At 37.3% G+C, this 23,652-nt stretch overlaps 1 protein-coding gene across 1 annotated transcript in view; it reads right to left on the reverse strand.

The window, feature by feature from the left end:
• SNTG1 (syntrophin gamma 1) overlaps positions 1-23,253 on the reverse strand; it is an 807,514-nt gene extending 784,261 nt beyond the window's left edge. The window contains exon 1 of the mRNA XM_063450437.1: positions 22,844-23,253. The gene's annotated coding sequence lies outside the window, so the exon portion shown is untranslated. The remainder of the gene's footprint in view (positions 1-22,843) is intronic.
• Positions 23,254-23,652: the final 399 nt, after the last annotated feature.

Genomic DNA, 23,652 nt, shown 5'->3' on the forward strand with positions numbered 1-23,652 from the left:
AGCCCCCCAAAGAAATGCCACCCCACACCATTACTGACCCACTGCCAAACCGGTCATCCTGGATGATGTTGCAGGCAACAGAACGTTCTCCATGGCATCTCCAGACTCTGTCACGTCTGTCACATGTGCTCAGTGTGAACCTGCTTTCATATGTGAAGAGCACAGGGCGCCAGTGGAGAATTTGCCAATCTTGGTGTTCTCTGGCAAATGCCAAATGTCCTGCACGGTGTTGGGCTGTAAGCACAGACCCCACCTGTGGACGTCGGGCCCTCATACCACCCTCATCGAGTCTGTTTCTGACCGTTTGAGCAGACACTTGCACATTTGTGGCCTGCTGGAGGTAATTTTGCAGGGCTCTGGCAGTGCTCCTCCTGTTCCTCGTTTCACAAAGGCGGAAGTAGCGGTCCTGCTGCTGGGTTGTTGCCCTCCTACGGCCTCCTCCACGTCTTCTGATGTACTGGCCTGTCTCCTGGTAGCACCTCCATGCTCTGGACACTACGCTGACAGACACAGAAAACCTTCTTGCCACAGCTCGCATTGATGTGCCATCCTGGATGAGATGCACTACCTGAGCCACTTGTGTGGGTTGTAGACTCTCAGACGTCTCATGCCACCACTAGAGTGAAAGCACCGCCAGCATTCAAAAGTGACCAAAACATCAGCCAGGAAGCATAGGAACTGAGAAGTGGTCTGTGGTCACCACCTGCAAAACCACTCTTTTATTGGGGGTGTCTTGCTAATTGCCTATAATTTCCACCAGTTGTCTATCCCATTTGCACAACAGCATGTGAAATTGATTGTCACTCAGTGTTGCTTCCTAAGTGGACAGTTTGATTTCACAGAAGTGTGATTGACTTGGAGTTACATTGTGTTGTTTAAGTGTTCCCTTTATTTTTTTGAGCAGTGTATATATATATATATATATATATATATATATATATATATATATATATATATATATATATATATATATAGCACAGGGTAGTTTCTTATCTTCTATTCTTTTATCCTCACTTGACAAAGGCTTTCAAGAGAAACTTTGGGGGGTTTCCTGATTTGGTATCCTCTCTCTCTCACACACAAAAAAATCTTTTTTGTTCATTGCTTTTTGGTATATATGTAGGCTTCTTATACTCATGCAGCATATTACCATTCATTGATGGTTACATGTTTTTGCTGTGTTTAAGTTTTTATTGGTTGTGCTCCTCATTTATTAGTTAGTATTTATACCAGCTCAGTTTGATGCAAGTGGATTCTAAGCTTTTGTGATCAGTTATATTTTAGGATATTTTAAGTACTCGAAAATGTTACCTTTCATTATAAAGGATTTAAATGACTGGATTATTATAATCTGTGTCATATCTCTATGAAAGTGTGCTTTAAATAGATATATCTGATTTTTTTTTTTAACATACATTTCTTCATCTTTTGTAACCGAATAAAGGAAATGCCAAAATTGCCTACTGCAATATTCTAAACATTTAGTGTAAATGTTTACTCATACATTATGCTAAAAAAAAACAGAGAAATATATTATTATTATTATTTTATTATTTATATAGCGCCATCACATTCCGTAGCGCTGTACATTGGGTGGACTAACAGACATGTAATTTTAACCAGACAATTGGACGTACAGGAACAGAGAGGTGGAGGGCCCTGCTCAATGAGCTTACATTCTAGAGGTGTGTATATATATATATATATATATATATATATATATATAGTATTAAACCTTTGTTGCATCTACAAGTATAGCATTGCCATAACATGGTGTACCATTTAAGATTGACAATTACAATTTAATGTGTTTTATATCCCAAGGATATACTGAATATGAGTAACATAAATAACCAGTCACTAAAATGCAAAAAAAAAAAAAAACCTGTAATAAAGCAACATTAGAAGACAATTTAACAAGTGTGTGGAGCTCAATAGGCTGCCGTGTACTCACTTAGCTCCGAGTGGCATTTATACAAGTCTGGATTCTCAATTCTGGAAGGCATGCTTGTGTCAAGAGAAAGTAGACCATTGAGAACCTATTTGTAAAATAAACTCAGGAAGAAGCTTTTATTAAAAATAATCTTTTATTATATTGTGTAAAAAGAGTGCACAAAATATTAAATAGGGTAATAAATTGTATATATATATATATATATATATATGTATATATATATATATATATATATATATATATAAACAATACACAAGATACAGCGCACTCTCCTATCTCCTAAACAGCAACTTCAATGTTGACAGATTTTATTAGTTTTTAAAAGTTTTTTTTTAAAAACACCTTATCTAGGCAAAAAATAATGGGGATTTAGTTACATTATATGATCATACATTGCATAAGCCTGCCACAACGTCAATGTACCCCATCTTTGGCAGGTCCTACTCTCACAGTCTAATGTCTGCTCTTATGAGATTAACCCACTTACTTGGGGATCTCAGGTCCCTATTTAGTCTTGTACTGCAGAGAGCCTCAGATGGAATTTTTTTCCCCAAGTAAGTGGGTTAATCTCATAAGAGCAGACATTAGACTGTGAGAGTAGGACCTGCCAAAGATGGGGTACATTGACGTTGTGGCAGGCTTATGCAATGTATGATCATATAATGTAACTAAATCCCCATAATTTTTTGCCTAGATATGGTGTTTTTTAAAAAAAAAACCTTTTAAAAACTAATAAAATCTGTCAACATTGAAGTTGCTGTTTAGTAGATAGGAGAGTGTGCTGGATCTTGTGTATTGTTTATTGTATAATATGGCCCACAGCAGCACCCCATTTAAGCATGTTCAGGTGAGTGCAACCCCCCCTCCCCCCCCATGTTCCATATATATATATATATATATATATATATATATATATATGTTATAATGTGACTGTAATACCCACTTCCTACAACCCTACAATTCTATATTCACCCCATAAGAAGTAAACCCAAGAAAGGAAAAAAAAAGAAAAAAAAATCATTATCAGATTGACCCCTTTACACCAGAACTCATATATACTTGATTCCAGAGGCAATTGCCTCGTACATTTGTTTACTACAAGTGAATCCCATTTGCAAATTATCCCCTAAAAACAGCCTGACAACTGCAGTGCGACTACAACAGGAGCCATGGTGCTGCAAGCATCCGAGACCTGCATAGAGAAAGACAAGCCATCCGTATGCATCTCCCCTCTGTTCCAGGGCTGCTGTAGTCTGCGGAGGGTAGAGGGTTGCAGCTCATAAGCTTCGGTCCAGGGTAAGAGGGGAGAGAAGGTAGCAGCTCTTTCTCTCCTCACCCTGTATTCACAGTGAGTATTGAGAGGATGTGATATAACATCACTTCCTCCAGTGCTCTCAGCTGTAGTTTGTGGTCAGATGAACAGCTACCCTACCTCACAGAGAAGAAGATAATTGAAAGGTGGCTGAAAAGGAGCTGACAGAGGAGACAGTGCAGTTGTGCTTAGAGACTGAAAGAAGTCATCAGACAATCTGTCAGCACACAGATTTCTCTGCTTCATCACAATGTGAAGCTACACTTCACATTACAATGGAGTATGGTAGCAGCAAGTGCTGAGAGACTATCTGATGGCTGAAACTGCTGTTAGAGAACACTATTATGACCACACCACTAGGGTAAAGTGTATGGGGGAAAAGAGGGTGTCACCCATCAATTGTTATAGGGATAGATGTATATTTTGATATATGTCTGTCAGTGTATTTTGGAGTTTAGAGATTATGCTGAATGAGGCATGGAGATCAGTGCTAAGCGCTACGGCTGGCATAACTTCTTACAGGTTTTAAGGGACCTACTAATAATGCCCATTGGGGCATTGTAAATAACAACAACTGATTAGTGCCAAAAAGGGTTGGAGTAACCCTTTCAACACAAGTGTAAACATGTATTATTGAAGTTGCATAAGAGGGTAAGCAGCACCGTTTTATATGTAAAGAAATTTGTATGTCCCGTAATAATAAAATGAACATCAGAAGAGGCAGAGAGGCATTTTGTTGCACTAGCCTCTCAATGCTTTTCTTTTGGGAAAGCATTGGGTTGGTGGGGATCGTAATGATCTCAGCCAAGGAAAGTGTGTCTGTCAGTGAATGTGCATCTGTCACTGTGTGTCAAATCAGTACAAATGTGTCAGTGAGTGTGTCTGTCAGTGTGTGTCAAATCAGTGAGTGTGTTTGGCAGTGAGTGTGTCTGACTGTTTCTTCTGTGTGTAAAAGTGTGTGTCAGTGTCCTCTGTGTGCAAATGTGTGTGTGTCAGTGTCGTGTGTGTGCGTGTGTGTATCAGTGTCCTGTTTGTGTCAATGTGCTATGTGTGTCAATGTGTGAATGCATGTGTACGTGTCTGTAATGGTGTCTGTCAGTGAGTGTGTCCTCTGTGTGTAAGTGTGTGTCATTGTCCTCTGTGTGGAAATGTGTGTGGGTGTGTGTGTGTGTCAGCATCCTCTGTGTGTAACTATTATTTATAGTTCATAAACTCCCTTTTACATACATAATATTCACATTATGTCATATTTATTTTAAAAATATTATTTACTACCTTTAATCAAGCTTATTTTCCAATATGGGATTAACTTAAATATCCGTGACTACTGATTTCATTTAGATTTTTAAATCAATCCAAATTATTTTCTTGAGGCAGGGGTACTTAGGAAAATGTTTTAGACCTGCAGGGGTACTTCTCTGTAGAAGGTTGAAAAACACTGCTTTTAGTTATAGGCCACATTAACCACTGACAATAAATATTCTTTTCAATATTGTTTAAATGTTTTTATGTTTCAGATTTTTTTAATTTCTTTTTTTATTGAAAATGTGTTGGAACACGGAAGAAGTATAATACCACAAAGGAATGCACTTTCTCCCATTGGAAAAATGAACATGTCTAAGTCCTCTCTCTTGCTCTCTTTGGAGCAAGGAATATCCTAAAAAACACATACAAACATTATTTCATACTGTGTTACTCTTACTCTAGTATTCCGATTAATCATCAGTATTTTATTTATAAAATATTTTACCAGGATACATTGAGATTTCTCTTGTGTCCTGGGTCCAAAAAACATTGGATTGTTACAATAGGATACAATATTACAAAAAAATACAATATACAAATGATATATATATATTTGAAGGCTTGGCCTGTAGTTGTGGGAGGGGCTTGGTTTCCCTTTTAAAGGGCTGCCAATCCACTCCCACCTTACCGTTAATGGTCTGGCGAGTCTGAAACGTTTACTTGCGGTTCAGACCGCCATCTTGGATTTTTTCTTACCTGTTCCTCGTGGTCTCCTGGTCCAGTGCTCTCCTGGGTGGTCCAGTGCTCTCCTGGCTCTCCTTCCCGCCGCCAGCGTCCGCACAGCTTGTTCGTTACTTGCCGCCGCAAAAAACGTAAGTTAGGCCCGCCGTAAAGCAACCGCTGCAAACTTCCCGGCTTTACACGGCGGAGCCCCGTTCGTATAAAACCCACGTTCGGTACTTTTCATTTAAACACAGCACGCCGCTCGGCTAAATTCCCTTAGCCACTCGCAAATGTTCATATCACTTAAACTAACAAACGCATTCGGTTATACACATAGCAATTTCTTTTCGGTTCAAATTACAATTAAATGTATCTATTCGGATGTATCTATACTCCATCTAGTTCGTGCAACTACTCACGAAATAAGCACGATTTTCAACCAGTTCTCCAGGGGAATTTCGCCCCTACTGATCACAAACGATATTACAATCACTCATAAATTCTACTACAAACGTATATAACTGTTCTAACCTAGATTGGTGTCCTGATTTCCCTGACATTTTCCCACAGGTTTTCCTTACCTGGGAGTTGTACTAGGATTTGTGAATTCTGACCTCTGTATCAATTGTATTTACTTTGTCTGTTTTTATGGACAGACGCGGCAGCAAATACAGGATTTGCAGCCATCTGGGGAGACCGATGGCTTTGGGGGCCATGGCCAACCGAGGTTAAATCACTTCCAAAATTCACAGAGACCTCAGCTTTATTTGAATTGTACCCCATCGTGGCGGCGGCCATTACCTGGGGACCACATTGGTTAGGTGCTATTCTGATAATATGGCTACTTGCCATATTGTCAACAAAGGCCGGTCAGCATCCTTGGTAATTATGAGACTCTTAAGACAAATCACATGGGTAGCAGCCACCTGTCAATTCTTTATCACATGTATTCACGTTCCAGGGTGCACAAACATCAGTGCTGATCACTTGTCTCGATTTCGTTTTCAGGATTTCTTCACGATACTACCCACTGCCTCCAGACTGGCAACCCCAGCCCCACTTTTCCAAGACATGATAATGGATTAAAAGCTTTGTTAGATCACGCACGTCACATTTCTCACCTGGCACTTTCTGTAAATACTAGGAACACTTACGATAGGGCATTTCACATATTCAAGAAATTCATCACTGAATTCCACACCCACGACATGTTCACGTTAGAATCAATATTGGGTTTCACTTCCTTTTGCCACATTAACCTTAAACTATAATTTAACACGATAAAACTATACCTTACATCTGCTAATCCCATACCCCCCGCACATCATCAAGACAATGGGACGCTGGAAATCCTCAGCTTACACTCTCTACATACCCAATCCTGTAAAAGAATTAAGACTAGCTTTCTGTGACTTATCTAAATAAAAAATATTGGTCACCGTATTATGTCTTATGGTATTTTATTTTTGCCCACTTTTATTACAGGCCTACTGCTCTGTCGGTTTTGGCACACCACAACCGACTGGTTCCAACTCATTGATATTATGGTTATTATATGCTAGATTTCTGTATACAGCTATATTGCCCCGACTACAAATACGCCACCATACGCACCACTGAACCATTACTGTCACTGTACAATACTGTCCTTACCACAGGTGAGTTCATGCACTATATAGCCAAGATATCCCCGCACACGTTAAAGACACGGGGCCGCTCGGAATCATAGGCTTATGCGACGTACATACCACAGCCGATTCAGGAATCAGGAAGCTTTCATTAAAATGTCTACCCGATGGTTAACAAATGCACTATGATCCTGTATAATGTTTTGCATTAATATTTCTCTTTTTGCCCACTTTTTACCGGCCTACAGCATACGTCGGTTTCGGCACACCTCAACCGATTATTCCTAAAGCTACATCGCTACAACCATTTTATTCTATATCATATGAGAATGCCCCGAACACAAATTGGAAGGCATGGCCTGAAGTTGTGGGAGGGGCTATAGACCTACAAAAGGGACTCCCCCCTTTCCCTACTTACCTTTGTGGGTCAGACGAATAGCCCCACCCTCCACTCCCATTGTTCATATTTCCTCTATGTAAGCCCACTTTTTACCGGCCTACAGCATGCGTCGGTTTCGGCACACCTCAACCGATTATTCCTAAAGCTACATCGCTACAACCATTTTATTCTATATCATATGAGAATGCCCTGAACACAAATATATATATATATATATATATATATATATATATATATACATAAACACACACATATATACATTTAACACATAACAGGTGATAAATATATTCAACCATGACAGGTGCATTCTGTGCTGAGGTATACTGCCATAGATCTCTTAAAAGATTTTAGATTAAATTAAGATTTGACTGCGTCTCTGAGATTATTCCATAATGCGGTGCTCTGTAGGAAAATGATGATCGAGACACTTTATTTTTGTATTGTGGTCTACTAAACATTGTGCTAGTACTGGATCAGAGGTTATAGGAGGTGGGAACAGCTGAGGAGAGTATTCTACTCAGGTAGGGTGGAAGCTTCCCAGAAATGTTTTCATGCACAAGGCTGGAAAGATAAAGAGTGCGTCGGGATTCCAGTTTAGTTGTTTTAACATGTCACGATGGTGGGTAAAGTAATTACATTCTAGTACAAAGCGGCAGAATGAATTTTATAATGAGATTGAGTTTATTAAGGTGGGTTTGCAATGCGGGTGCATACATGACATTCCCATAATCAATTACCGGCATTAGCATCTGTTTCCTTACTGTAGAGCTTAGGCAGGATTTGTTTGTGTACATGGTACTTCGTTTTGGGTAAAGTTTTGAAGATATTTTTTCAATGTGAAGGCCAAAGGATAGATTGGGGTCTAGCAACATACCTAGATATTTGAAAGAACAGACTGCTGTCAGTATGCTATTTGAATTTGATCTGATAAATAGTTGTTGATTTTGTAGTTTACCTAATTTAGGTATTAGGTGTTTAGGAAGAGTTTGTTAACCGCTATCCACCTTTCTACCTCTTTGAATTGGTTTTGGAGCACAGCCTCAAGCTGCAGTAGATTGGGGTTTGCTAACATAGATTACAGTGTCATCTGCACCCATGTGTACAGTTGAGAATTTGCAGACATTAGGCAGATCATTTATAATTAATAGGAAGAGCAGTGGACCAAGTATGGAGCCTTGGGGATCATCACACATGACTGGAAGAGGGAGGGAGTGGCTGTAACGGACCGTTTCAGCATATGAGGGGTTAAAATCTGTTTAGGCGATAATCCCCTTTTCTCAGAAAGGCACAGCTACTGCAGAACATCAAAACTCACGAATTGGATATAGGCGAATGCATCAAACTCCCGAACTGCATACCAGGGAATAAGATAGCACTCCAAGCTGGAACCTCACGAATAGCTGCTAGCAGACGAATAGGAAAAGCAGACATCAGCTTACACTCCTAGCAATCAATCTCCAACAGCATACAGTGAATCCCCCCAAGAACGAGACAAGGCTCCGTGTTGAATGTCAAGCAGTGGTCTGAGGTGCTGGGGCACCCAGCCTGGTTTTTATTACATGAGTACACATACAGGCCACACCCAGGGGGAGGCATAAAATAACCAATGACATAGATGTTACATCCCACACATCCCCTCCCCTTAGTGTGACACATAATCCCATTATGTATACAGTTTAAAATATACTTTTACACAACTTTCATAACTTTAAAACCATACATCGCATCCACATACAAATCACATATTCAGACTCAGCATACTTTAAACATAAACACTCTCAAAAATCATACCAATCCCTTCTGTAAATAAAAAGTTACACGGAAGTCCTTTTATGACCGACCGCAAGCACCTTTCCTTGCCCAAAACAGTTCCATGGATTTGGGCTGTGCGGTCGGTCACTTTCTAGCATAAAAACGGCTAAGTCCCATTCGAAGTGTGGCCGGTATTCGAATTGTCGAAGTGGAGTTGATGTTAAGGGTTGGCGGTGTTCGAAGTTAAAATGGCCGCCGCCACGTGGTCCTTTGTCCGATGCCGGCCACTTCGACGACTTCGACAACTTCGGTAACTTCGGCACTTCGACAGCTTCGACAGCTTCGACAACTTCGACAGCTTCGACAACTTCGACAGCTTCGACAGCTTCGACTGTGTCCGAAGTGTCATATACAAAAGTACCAATCCTTCCCCAAAGTATTTAAAGAGCTAGGGACAGTATAATACAATCCACCTGCCCAAAAGTAGTTCTTAAAGGGTCAGTACATTATGGTAGAAGTCCATAAGCCCCAATTCAGTCCCTTAAAGGGCAATATCTCCCAGGGACCATAATCACTGGGCAGGAGGCTAGCAACCAGGCTTCTCCAGTTCTCAGTGGTAAGGTTGGTTCCGTCACAGTGGCTATCAGAAATGTAAACATATTGCAATCGGTCTGAAACATATGATTGAAACCAGGTTAGCGGACAATCACCAATGCTTGAGTTTTTACATTTTTGGAAAAGAATGCTATGGTCTACTGTGTCAAAAGCCTTGCAAAAGCAAGGAAAATAGCTCTAGTTAAGTTTCCTTGTTCCATGCCAATTTTGATATCATTGCAAACTTTTAAGAGGGCAGTCGAAGTTGAGTGATTTGGACGAAAGACTAATTTATCAGGGGTCAGATAATTTGATTGTTGATAATATTCACATAGTTGCGCGTGGACGCAATGTTTTGACAATACCGGGAGCAATGTTATTGAGCGATAGTTAGATACCAAAGTATTGCCACCACTTTTATGGATAGGTACTACTTTTGCAGTCTTCCAAAGTTTGGGAAGGTATCCTGACACCAGGGATTCATTGATAAGGGTAGTGACAGGTTTAACAGTTGCTGGCGCACTGAGCTTCAGCAACATTGCTGAGATTCGATCTGGTCCACACTGGTTTTTCATTTTTAAATGATTAAGATGTTTATTAACGACACTAACAGACACAGGTCTAAAATTGTATTTCTCTATAAGAGGATTTTGAAGATTTGGCAGGGCCTGATCTTTATTTTTGGTCTGAAAATGAGTGCATTTATCTTAGCAACCAGGGTGGTAGCATATCAAACAAAGTCATTATTAAAGGCATTTGCTTCATCTAGGGGGTTTTGCAGTGTTTAGTTGTCCATTTTGACAGTGGAGGGTTGGGAGTGGATTGTGGGGGTTTGTATGCTATTTATGATTTTCCAAAAGTTTCTTGGGTTTGATATGTTATTGTTCAAATTTTCACAGAAATATTGGGCCTTTGCCATTTTTGTTTGTTTTGTGCATGCATTTCGCCAGGGTTTGTAGGCACAGTGATCATTCATGGAGCCAATATGCTTGAACTTTGACCACAGTGAATCTCTAAACTGGTACATTTGAATGAGGTCAGCTGTAACCCAGGGCAGGTGTGTTCCTTCTAGACACCAACTGATGCGTATATACCTTTTGAATAACAAGTAGTTTCTCAACTAAATTATTATTTTTTAATACGAATTTAAGAGTTATTTTTTTTAATATAAGGCTTTATTATTTAATGTTGGTAACATTTATTTATGGAGGAAAATATTTTAGATAATGCTGGTCAGTGGTCTCTGCAAAAAGCATGGATATATTTTGATAGACAAACATATGAGGTGTTTGAGTCATCTTGAATCATTTATGTCTTACAAGAGAGAGAGTATAATGCTTATCAATACAATGTGTTCACCTGCTAATTCATATTCCATCTGCAACTTTTCAAAGCAAAAGAGAATTAGATGTTGCTACACAACACTGAGACATGTAAACCATAACAAGTAAAGCTAAAAGGATCATTCAAACGTCCACCCTTTACCACTGGAGGCTGGCTGAGCTTATAGAAAATGTAGCATACACAGATCAAATCACAGCACTTCAAGTGTTTGTGGACTATTTAAGAGACAAGTTGTTGTTGTTTTTTTCATAGTTTGTTTGTATATTTTCTATGCAGCATTCATATAATTCATTTAAAATGGGAGTGAACTGCAGTTCTGAGCAGCTATTCTATTGTTAAAGTATATGATTATAAAAAAAGAACAAGATTTTGTCTCTCACAAGTCTACAAACCATTTTGCGGATGGTACTAGGATGGTCAGAGTTCTTCAATAGGAGACAGCAGTAATGATTTGCTTCATTAGTACAAACTTATCTGGCACTTTTCGTATGGTTTTACACGTGTTAAGCGACAGAACCTCAGAATTTATATAACTCTTTCTAATACTACCCATTAGGACTGGAGTGTTATGGATGACTACTGTGGAGTTTTATGAAAGCTGTGGCAGGGGATATAATATTGTGGAAATATTCTATCTAGTCCTTAGAATTATTTGAATTACTTTATAATTTTTGCAAATGTTTGCATAGAGTTTATTGTACTATCATTTTTTCTGTTTTTCAGTTCTTCCAAGATTTAATTCAATTCTATTCAAGTAAATGACATACACAATGCCCTTTTGCTGACCCATAAAATGCTTAGTCTTAAAATAATTATAATCACTATTCGCAAAATATATGTACAAATAAAATAACAGTAATAATGGATAACACAATGGTAATTATAAAGAATGAAGGTGTACATTTCTATTTATAATAACTGCAGAATAAATGTGCAGGCTGCAATTAGAGGTTTTTATGCAGAATACATTCATTAAGCATATCATTACTTTGCAAGTTTAAGTACCGATAACCTTTAAAATTTAAATCTCTAAAGAAAAAATTGCTTGTGTGTAATATAGGGAGCATGCATACTGTAGGGATATTACATTAGTGTCAATCAGCTGCGGCCAAACATGAGCAACATGGAATCTAGTTTATTGCTAGCTAGATAAATATGGCCCACTGTATCAGCAATGCAATATAACAACCTCCATCCAAGCATATATTTCTATTAATTAGACCATTAATCATTGTGTCTTTTATACTATATATAGCAGTCTCAGTGTAAATGACAATCACGTGTTGATACATACATTCATATCGCTAAACAGTCATACTTACATTGTCTAATCTGTCATGTTATCTGTTTGACATGCATCCTTTCAGTGTCTCTGCATGTCAAGTTGTTACATATTGTGTCGTTCTGGCATCGTAAATAACGAAGACCCCACTGCTCACAATTATACACTGAATGACGCTGGCCCTGCATCATTTCTGTGACACCGATAGCATAGATTTAGGTGTTGCTCAGATGTCACTGGACTATAGGAATGACACACTCCCTATTTAAGCTCAATCCTTCAGAACCTTGTCCTGTCATGGCCTATCATACCAGAAAGTGCATCAATAAGGCTGTATGTACATACATACAATTGTACACACACTTTACTATCCATCGAGACATGATGTGGCCAAAATAACATTTACACACACATATATATTATATATACAGGTGGTCCTCACTTTGCGACCTACCTGTTTTGTGACGGCTCGCGCTTATGACCAGCTCTCTAGCGTGGGGATTCAAGGCATTCTCTGCATTAGAAAGCTAGTCTATGTTCTGTGAAATTTCACCCGAACATAGACAATCGCAACAGAGCAGAGAATCCCTCTAATCTATGCTCGGGGAAATTTCCCCGAACATAGAAAAATGCACAAGAGCAGGCAATCCATCTAATCTATGTACGGGGAACGTTCCCTGAACATAGATTTGAGGGATTCCCTGCTCTGCTGCGCTTGTCTATCTTCAGGAAAATTTCTCCGAACATAGCCCTGCACTGGTGTGCATGCGCCTCACATACCAACCAATTCGTTTTACAACCGGGTCATAAGAATGGAACCCGGTCGGTCAGTGAGGAGCATCTGTATATATATATATATATATATATATATATATATATATATATTCATATTTAACACATCGTTAAACACAAATCTGCATACCAGTCAAGCTATAAGACTTGCTTTTCCCACAGAAATCTCAAATTTGCAGTGATGTTACTACTGCAAGGGATTTTGGGTGGGCATATGCAAATTAGTTCAACAAAGAATCACATTTTTGCCTCATTATTAAATTTTTAACATGAATTCCTTGGAGTTTATGTTTGCTATATACAACAGCTTTAAAACACAACTCAGGAAGAGGTGCAAAGCCAGTGAACCACAATGAAGCAGCTGTCCATGAGTGGTTCACTGGCTTTGCATCTCTTCCTGAATGCATTATCTCTGTGAGTGCAACTGCTTATTTGTGGGCAACCTTAGTGTGGGTATATGTGTTTGTGTATACAGTATCCATATGTCATGTGAGTGCTATATCTGTGTGAGCAATGCACATATCTTCTGAGAACCGATCCCCCATTTCCCTCATTAAACTCCATCCTACCCATTCCCTTGTAACATTGCTGAGTGCGATATTGGTCGAAAGCAGTCATTTATCTCTGCCTAATCTCCTAAAACTGTGAAGTTCTGGTGTTTGTTGAGCCATAGAGAAGCAAGTACGTAATCTCCAGCTCCTTCTAATGTAGTAAAAGATGGAGCCATTTAACGTAGATTGTCATCATGGCAGTCAGTGGATGGATTGCCACTCATTCTATCATCTCCTCACCATGTCACCAGGGTCTGGGAGACCAATCCATGACATGGACATATTACAAAGCACTCTGTACTGTATAATCTGAGAAATCTCTCTGACAGACATATGCCAGGAAAACACACACATACAAACCCACAAAACAAAAACCAACATATAAACAACTGTTTTCTAAAAATCCTTTGTGTGCAAAACACAAAGAAAATATTCAGTTGTTATTATATATAAGAGTCCATTTTCCATTAACTTTACCAATAAATAGTTGGAATCTGATGGCGCTATATAAATAATAAAATAATAATAATAATTAACATATTACTCTATAAGTGTATTGTTTATCTCTCCCCTGCCCCTCTTAACATCACATGTACATTGTATGAGTGATGGCCACACTGAAAATCAAGAGCAATTTTAATCATTTTACTAATCCACAAAAATGATTAGCTATAAATGACACTTTTTAGCACAGTCTTATTGTGTTCATTACAGTTGCAAGAAAAAGTATGTGAACCCTTTGGAAAGATATGGATTTCTGCACAAATTGGTCATAAAACGTGATCTGATCTTCATCTAAGTTACAACAATAGACAATCACAGTCTGCTTAAACTAATAACACACAAAGAATTAAATGTTGCCATATTTTTATTGAACACACCATGTAAACATTCACAGTGCAGGTGGGAAAAGTATGTGAACTCCTAGACTAATGACATCTCCAAGAGCTAATTGGAGTGATATGTTAGCCAACTGGAGTCCAATCAATGAGATGAGATTGAAGGTGTTGGTTACAGCTGCCCTATAAAAAACACACACCAGTTCTGGGTTTGCTTGATTGCCTGATGTGAATGATACCTCGCACAAAAGAGCCCTCAGAAGACCTACGATTAAGAATTGTTGACTTGCATAAAGCTGGAAAGGGTTATAAAAGTATCTCCAAAAGCCTTGCTGTTCATCAGTCCACGGTAAGACAAATTGTCTGTAAATGGAGAAAGTTCAGCACTGCTACTACTCTCCCTAGGAGTGGCCATCCTGTAAAGATGACTGCAAGAGCACAGCGCAGACTGCTCAATGAGGTGAAGAAGAATCCTAGATTGTCAGCTAAAGACTTACAAAAGTCACTGGCAAATGCTACCATCCCTGTTAGCGAATCTACAATACGTAAAACACTGAACAAGAATGGATTTCATGGGAGGATACCACAGAGGAAGCCACTGCTGTCCAAACAAAACATTGCTGCACGTTTACAGTTTGCACAAGAGCACCTGGATGTTCCACAGCGGTAATGGCAAAATATTCTGTGGACAGATGAAACCAAAGTTGAGTTGTTTGGAAGACACACACAACACTATGTGTGGCGGAAAAAAAGGCACAACACACCAACATCAAAACCTCATCCCAACTGTGAAGTATGGTGGTGGGGGCATCATGGTTTGAGGCTGCTTTGCTGCGTCAGGGCCTGGACGGATTGCTATCATCGAAGGAAAAATGAATTCCCAAGTTTATCAAGACATTTTGCAGGAGAACTTAAGGCCATCTGTCTACCAGCTGAAGCTCAACAGAAGATGGGTGTTGCAACAGGACAATGACCCAAAGCATAGAAGTAAATCAACAACAGAATGGCTTAAACAGAAGAAAATACGCCTTCTGAAGTGGCCCAGTCAGAGTCCTGACCTCAACCCGATTGAGATGCTGTGGCATGACCTCAAGAAAGCGATTCACACCAGACATCCCAAGAATATTGCTGAACTGAAACAGTTCTGTAAAGAGGAATGGTCAAGAATTACTCCTGACCGTTGTGCACCGATCTGCAACTACAGGAAACGTTTGGTTGAAGTTATTGCTGCCAAAGGAGGTTCAACCAGTTATTAAATCCAAGGGTTCACATACTTTTTCCACCTGCACTGTGAATGTTTACATGGTGTGTTCAATAAAAACATGGCAACATTTCATTCTTTGTGTGTTATTAGTTTAAGCAGACTGTGATTGTCTATTGTTGTGACTTAGATGATGATCAGATCACATTTAATGACCAGTTTGTGCAGAAATCCATATCATTCCAAAGGGGTCACATACTTTTTCTTGCAACTGTATATAGAAAACCTGTTTTTTCTGAAAATAAATTTGGAAAAAAATACTAAACTAGCAAAAAAAAATAACATTTTACACCAGTTAGATGTCATTATTATTATTATTATTATTGCCATTTAAATAGCGCCAACAGATTCCATAGCGCTTTAAAATATTATGAGAGGGGGATTTAACTATAAATAGGAGAATTACAAAAAAACTTACAGGAACAATAGGTTGAAGAGGACCCTGCTCAATCGAGCTTACATTCTATAGGTCATGAAACCGCACCCTTCAACAGCAAATACCAGGTACACTAACAATATGATAGTGACATTCTTTCATAGTTGTTCTGGAAAAAGCTAATTAATGTTATAGCTTTTTGATTTGTCTACATTATGATGCTGATCAATGGAAACGTTGCTGGATTGACAGGGACGTGCGAGCTATCTCTGAATCTTACTAAAATAAAACTTATATTTTCCAAAAAAACTACATTTTACAAGGAAAATAAAAAGCACAATCTCTGTCCTCTACAGAAAAAAAGCAAACAAAACAAAAAAATACCCCACCATGAAAAAGCAATTGTTCAGGCTGTGAAATTGTCTCAAGGGAACCATGTTTTTTTTGTGAAGCATAAAGCTCTTATTCTTATTGTTCACATTACTGTCTCCCTATTATCCTGGACTTGAGCAAAGTGACTTGAACAACAATGTTATAAGACTATTTAAACCATACATTGATCACATAGGGATTCACGTGAGGTAATTTCAGAGGGAGCTGCTACCCTTCCCTGATCCTCCCTGAGAGAGGAGCTACCTTCCTGAGTTCTGAGAAAGGAATTATTATCTTAATAAAGTTGGTAAAGCCTTTTTAAACCGGCGTCCTGTAGACCACTAAGGTAACATAACCTGGGGGTAGTAGAGGCAAGAAAGAAATTATATATTTTAATTTTTCCTATAATGCAAGAGAGTGGAGAAAAAAATGGACAACGGGTCCTATGCAGCGTTCTCTTCGGTTTATATAGCCACATATAAATCTGAGGCAAGTAACTGCCCATAAGACCCACCTCCAAGTTCACCCATATCCTCTCCCCCGGAGGGTTATACAAGAGAATCATAGGTGACAACGGTGCATCCTTAGTGTATAGAAGAAGATTCAACTCAGAATATTCAGCAGTTAAACATACCTCTAATATCAAAACCCTAAACACTCCCATAAAAACCAAACAGTGAATGAATCTGTGCTGTGTCCACAGCCGACATGTCAAGGGGCATAGCGCTTATTTTTTTTTTTTTTACTGACACAGTACTAAATGCTGATAAAAACTCAAGTAAAGAGGGAAGAGTTGCCAATGGAGCTGCCAACATAACAAGACCATCAGTATATGCAGAAAACATATAACTAAAATCCAGAACAGCTAAACCCTAGATAGGGGGGATAAGATCAAACCAGCTATAAAAGAGTCTTGAACAATAATGTAGAAAGCAGGGGGAAAAGTGGACACACCTGTCTAATTCCATTATGTGACGAGAAAGTAGAAGGCTCAGAGTCCAGTACCAGCAGTTGAGCTTGTGGACTAGTGTAGAACAGGTGAACAGCTTGCATAAATTCCAATTGTCCAAAATACATATAAATATGTGCAATAATGCTACTTTAAAAAAAAATAAAAAATATATTATTATTATTATTTAGGATTAAGTCTTTTTTTGTTATTCTTAATAGTTTTCACTGTGTGCTTTGGGTCCAGGTTACAGTTTATATTTCAGTTCCTAACATTGGTCACAACAGACTGCATACTTTACTTTACAGCTGTAATTTTATTTATTTTTTGTAGGGGGTATAATAATTTTGTACCATACATAACAATTTCAATTCTATCAGTTTTGTCAAACTTACATATTTTTTGCCATTTATTTAAAAAAAAAAAAAAAAATCACAAGTCATTTTATACATCACAGTTTTAATTAGCATTACAATTGGGACAGAAGAGAAATGTTACTTTCTGAATATTCACATACGGCTGACACCTTTGACACTATTCTCATAATGATTCAAGAAGCCTGAGGCTATGCTTCAGTCATAGAAAAGGCTCTTGACTTGAGGGAAAGGATTCTGTTTGTGGAATGCATTTTGTTTCAAAAGTACTTGGATATTATGTTCTCCAGAGGTGTCAGTTAAATAAATATATTATTAAACAAAGTGGGCAAACATGGCTTTAGTCATTGGACATTTATTATACTAAAAAAAAAAAAGAAAACACGTTAGGAATACTCAGGCCAACAGTACGTTGTGGCAGTTCAATGTTAATTTCTGAATATTGAACAGATTTATCAAATTTGCTTTGAGGGGAAACGTTTTTTTTTTCTTATTTTCTGGGGACAAAACTAGATTTTCATAATGACATTGTTAAGGAACAACTCTTAACTTCAAAGGTTATTTGACTAATAAGTATTGCATGTTTAAAAAGAGTTGTGTCTATAAGCAAAACAAAAAAATCCAGCAATTAAAATTAAAAAAAACAATTTGTTACATAAGACATTTTCCCCCAAGATCTTCTTCAGAAAAGAAGTTCTGTGCAATTTGTGATTCTTGAAACATTCGGTCACTGATGATGAGATTAATCAGGAATTCTGTGCATTACATTTTTTAGGCCAAAATAGGCAAGGTGGGCATACAAGTGACTTGAAAATGTTTTCCAATATCCAATTTTGACCTAACCTGAACATTTCTTTGAATTTACATTGAATTCACAGAAAATCACACTTTAGCGAATAACTCTGCTTGTTTTTGTCTTCTCGTTTTCCTCCATGTGCTTTTTTATTATTTGTCTTTGCAGTCATTGATTGAAAACTGTCTTTATGCCTTTGATAAGCATTTGCATATATGGACATTTTATAAAATATATTTCATGACAAAGGTTATATCTCAGAATCATATCACATATTCATAGTTAATTGATTGCTGTTTTCTCATGGGATTAATCCTAATCCATAGATCACCTTTAAATTAAGTAAAACTGCTGTAACAAATTGATGCCTGGACCATCTCAAACAAACACATTATTCTGTAGAGTTCCTTTGGTTAAACAAAAGTGGGCTTATGTTTTTTTATTTTTTTTTATGGATGCCTATATGTAGGCTGTATGTATATGTATGTTGATTATGCTGAATTTTATACGTATTAACTTATTTTAATTTCTACAGGACAAGTTAATGGAGGTCATCTGACTATGCCCCACATGTTTAGGGACTCCATTGCATAATATGCTGTGGACTCCCTCTCCAATAATGTTCTTACAACCATAATGCTATCAAAGTATCTAAGAAGATGCAGTCCACAACATCTGGTGTTCTGAAGGTTGCCTACCACTGATTTAGAATTTATGGTAGGCCTTATATTTTTAAATGCAAATGTTTATGTTATTAAAATTCAAGGAATGGGCACAAAAGACCAATAGACTGAGTTGTCTTGTTTGTTCTCTGCCATAGAATTAGGTTGTGTCTTGTATAATGTAGAAATGTTTTATATTGTGCTTATGCATATTTTTTATAATATATTGTTAACATTGATGTGTTTTGTTTTTTTTGTTGCAGCAAACAAAACTCTTGCTTACTATCATAATGTGTGCATGTTAGTGTGGTCAAATTAAACAGCATAGCAGGCTAAGAGTATCATTGTAATATTAAAAAAAAAATAGAATTCTAGAACAAAGTTATTTTATGCTTTCTAAAATCACAAAACCATTGGTGATTGGATTCACAACAACTAATCACATTTATATGTGGATCATATTGATCTTGTAGTCCAAGCCCACTGGAGCATGAAGGGGACACAAAAATAAGAAAAAAGAAAAAGAAAAACAAGATAGAGAATAGAGTTGGGAGAAAATCCCACCTCAGAAACTGATAAATAGATGAAAATGTACTTTTTGCCAACATCTGAAACTCTTATGAACATAGAAAAATACAATTTAATTTCTTGGTGGAAAAGTTTGAGGGTTTTTTTTTTTCATCAATTTTTTATCAGTTTTTATTATTAAGTCCAAAAAAATGCATATATATTTTGTAAAAAAAAATCAGCACCAGCATTTTCCAAGATCATGATCATCATTTGTTGAAAATTCACTCACTGAGCTCCACAGATTTTTTTATTGTAAAATTTCAGAACTATGCAAAGATACAAAGATTAACCCAAGCAGAAAACAGGTGTTCTCATCCATCTTTATTTGCTATAGGGCAGAAAAAACATTCCCATAAAAAAATAAAAAATAAAGAAAATGGGCAGAAAGAGCAGATTCATGCATAGACAGTATGAGACTCTGTGAGGATAAGAACCTTGGGTATGGGTAGACCATCAAATGGGAGAAAAGTATATGCCATGTCTAGCTGCTCACCCCATGAAACTGTACAATCATGTAATAAATATTTTCATTTATTTTATATTTTTATGAGCTTTTCAAGATCTACCAGAATTAGTCTCCCTCGTCATGCAACGTGAAATTGTTTTTTAATTAGAGTTATGCTTATTGGATATATAGGGATTACTAATGCCAAATTACAAGCATATTCAGCACACTCTAGTTATTATATACCGTTATGTTATAATCAAATTATTTCATTTTGTTGGCATGATTCTTGATTTTAACTTTCAGAATTTTCTAACATGAGTGACTAACTTGTTACCTATCAGCCTAAAGCTTTAAATGGATATGTAATGCAATCGTAGTATGAAAGTTTCTGATGGTAACAGGTTTTAATAACATATATAACCATAGAGAATGTGGGAGGCTGTGTCTATATGCTACAGCACACTAATCAACATGACTGTGGGAATTGTATGTGCAATCAAATGTAAATGGCAGCAAATGTCCACACACCGATGCATGTTTATTATACAAAGACACAAATCAGACATATTTTGCATCCCCCAAGAAACAATTATAATTAAGTGTATTTCATTTATTTTAGACACCCAGAATATCGGTTGCTGTATTTGTAAAATGCAGGAGAGCTCACCAGTTCTCTGTGCCATAATAATATGTGGCAAATTCTAAGAAATTCAATATAGTTCATTTGAATGATTGATGATCCTGCCCTGCTGCTGTTCTTACATTTGTAGTGCACATTAATAAAAATAACACGGTTGTTTCTTCTGCATGAACGATGAATGAAGGTCTGTACAATTAAATATAAACACAATGATGTGAATAAAACATGCGTTTGATAAGAATATTATAAACGAAAATAAAAAAGATATAATTAATTTCAATTCCTCTGGATCTCTTAGTGAAAAAGACTATTTGGCATATCAGATCTCCCTTGGGGATACTGCAGAGAGCAAAAAGTAAATTATCTTTGAACAAGCTGTATTGATATTTGTTGGGTTTTTCTCCCTTTCAAGAAGATAAAAAATGCTCTGGATTTGAGTACAGGAAGAAATTCTAAAACTGGTCATATGAGCATATCAGTGAAATATTGAGTTACTTTGGAATTAGTAATTAGCAAATCTGTTCCCTGGGTTATCATTTATCAAATCCAATGCTGGCAATATTTAATTTGTCTTACTGTGAATTCACATTTCCCTTTTTTTAATAGATTTAATTCCTTTTCATTAGCCTATTCACCCTTAATAAACGCTAAAAGAAGTGAATAAATACAAGTCCCAACGTTCAAACCATTTCATGAAATCTTTAAGCATCTCAAGTAAATTTTCTGAGCCAACAGGGGAACCATTCACATATTCTCCAAAACAAGAATATTGTGTGTGTCTGTGAGTCAGAGCTTCGGTGGAGATTCCATGGCTGTGAAACACAATGATCTATATACATTTTCTCCATCAATCCACCATTGGTATTCATTCTGGAACATGCTGCTAAACATCATCTATTTCTATGCATTCTACATGACTAATAATGAAATGATCCTACTGAATTATATTTCATGTAATAACAGACATATCTTTTATAGAACACTCCAAGCAATTAGCCCAATATGAACATAATATAGAAAAAATACACATTCAATATATATATAAATGGAAGAAAAAAAAAACATGTTTTATCCCCATGAACTATCATGTGTAGTGCATAACAGCTATTCAAAGAGAAATCATTGTCAAAGTTTATGCAACCTCTAGGAGCCACCAGCACTCCTCACACCTCCTACACAGAAATGATTGGAATTGATCAGCCTCTTAGTATAATGTCACTGCTGCACTATAAATTTGGATAACTGCTTTCCTCCTCTGTTATAATGTCTTCAACTGAATATTTATCAACGATGAAGAACATGGACATAAGCATGTTAAGACTTGTGAATAATAACACACACTACTTGGTACATTTAAATTGCATTTTAGATGTGACATCTTTGAACTTATTACTCTGCAGATGAAGAATGAAAAAAAAAAAGTAATATAGAATTGTGACCTGATTTAAATGTGGGCTGAAACACAAGCTTTTATTTTATTTTAGAACAAAAACTTTGTTGGGGCATTGGCATATCATGGAGTAACATGTGGGATCCTTAAAGAGCTAATATTGTATGTTTGCATCTATGCTTAGAGTATGGGATTTAAATGCAATACATATCTGGGCTAAAATGATCTATTAGTGGATGGTAATACATTTCATATGGTACTGAGTTGCTAACAGCTCAGCAGCATACAGCAATATTCCCAGCTGAGCATCAGTCAAAAAGAAAGCTATACCGTAGGAGAGAATGAAGTATGTATCACTCTCTGCATCTGAATGGGATCTGCATTCTAAAGCATGGTTTGCGAATATTCTACACACACTTAATAAAGTCAGCAGCATCAAACCATATTAACAATGACAAAAAAAACAAACAAAAAAAATCAATCTAAACCAGTTCTTAATCCGCTAAATACATTTTTTTTTTTTTTTTTTAAAAAGCGCAGCTTGAAAAGTCACTAGCATTGATGGAAAATGACTATAATCACAAGCACTTACCAGACAAATGCACTAGGTGATAAATTTGACCAATCCTTGAATTCAGGTGAAATCTTACACTCCTATAGCCGGGAAAATCTAATTCCAAAACATAGTCAGTTGTTTTCTGTGCCTTGCTCAATGCTTGCTTTATCCTGATTATCCATGTTCATTAAAGCTGTAGCCTCTGCAGCCGTTCTCCCTATCACTTGTTTGTTGGAAGTTGCAATTCTATTCACAGGAGAATGGTCTTAGCCCATTCAAAGATCCAGCCTGAGGATTGCAGCTGCAGAACCTCTATGCCCATTTCATTGCCCTGTATTTAAGAGCGATTCTTCTACAGCATCACATAGCAAAATCATCAGCACCAGCTCAGCTCCACACTGTGGCAATTCAGCTCTACACAGCTGCAATTCTCCTTGCTGCCTGAACTCTCCATCTACAGACATACACGCCTCTTATTAGAATCCACAAAATATGGCATGGACCATGACATTGAAAGGAAGCTAGATCCATCCTTCATCTGGGTGGCTTTATAAATGATCACACACATTTCCTTGTATTTTTTTGGAGTGAAAGGAACTTTTGGGAAAAAAAAAAAGATAAAATATTAATTTTGTTTGTAAATAATGTACAAATATATTTAAATCACATGTTTATAATATATTTCACATTGCATAGAGCAGGGGTGCCTAAAAGGTAGATTCCCAGGTGTTGTAGAACTACAACTCCCATGATGCTCTGCGTGCTTTTAGAATGTCAAAGCATAATGGAAGCTCTAGTTTTAAAACATCTGGGGATTTACCTTTTGGGCACCCCTGACATAGGGA

This window comes from Pelobates fuscus, chromosome 4 (genome assembly GCF_036172605.1).
Source record: "Pelobates fuscus isolate aPelFus1 chromosome 4, aPelFus1.pri, whole genome shotgun sequence".
NCBI classification, from domain to species: Eukaryota; Metazoa; Chordata; class Amphibia; order Anura; family Pelobatidae; genus Pelobates; species Pelobates fuscus.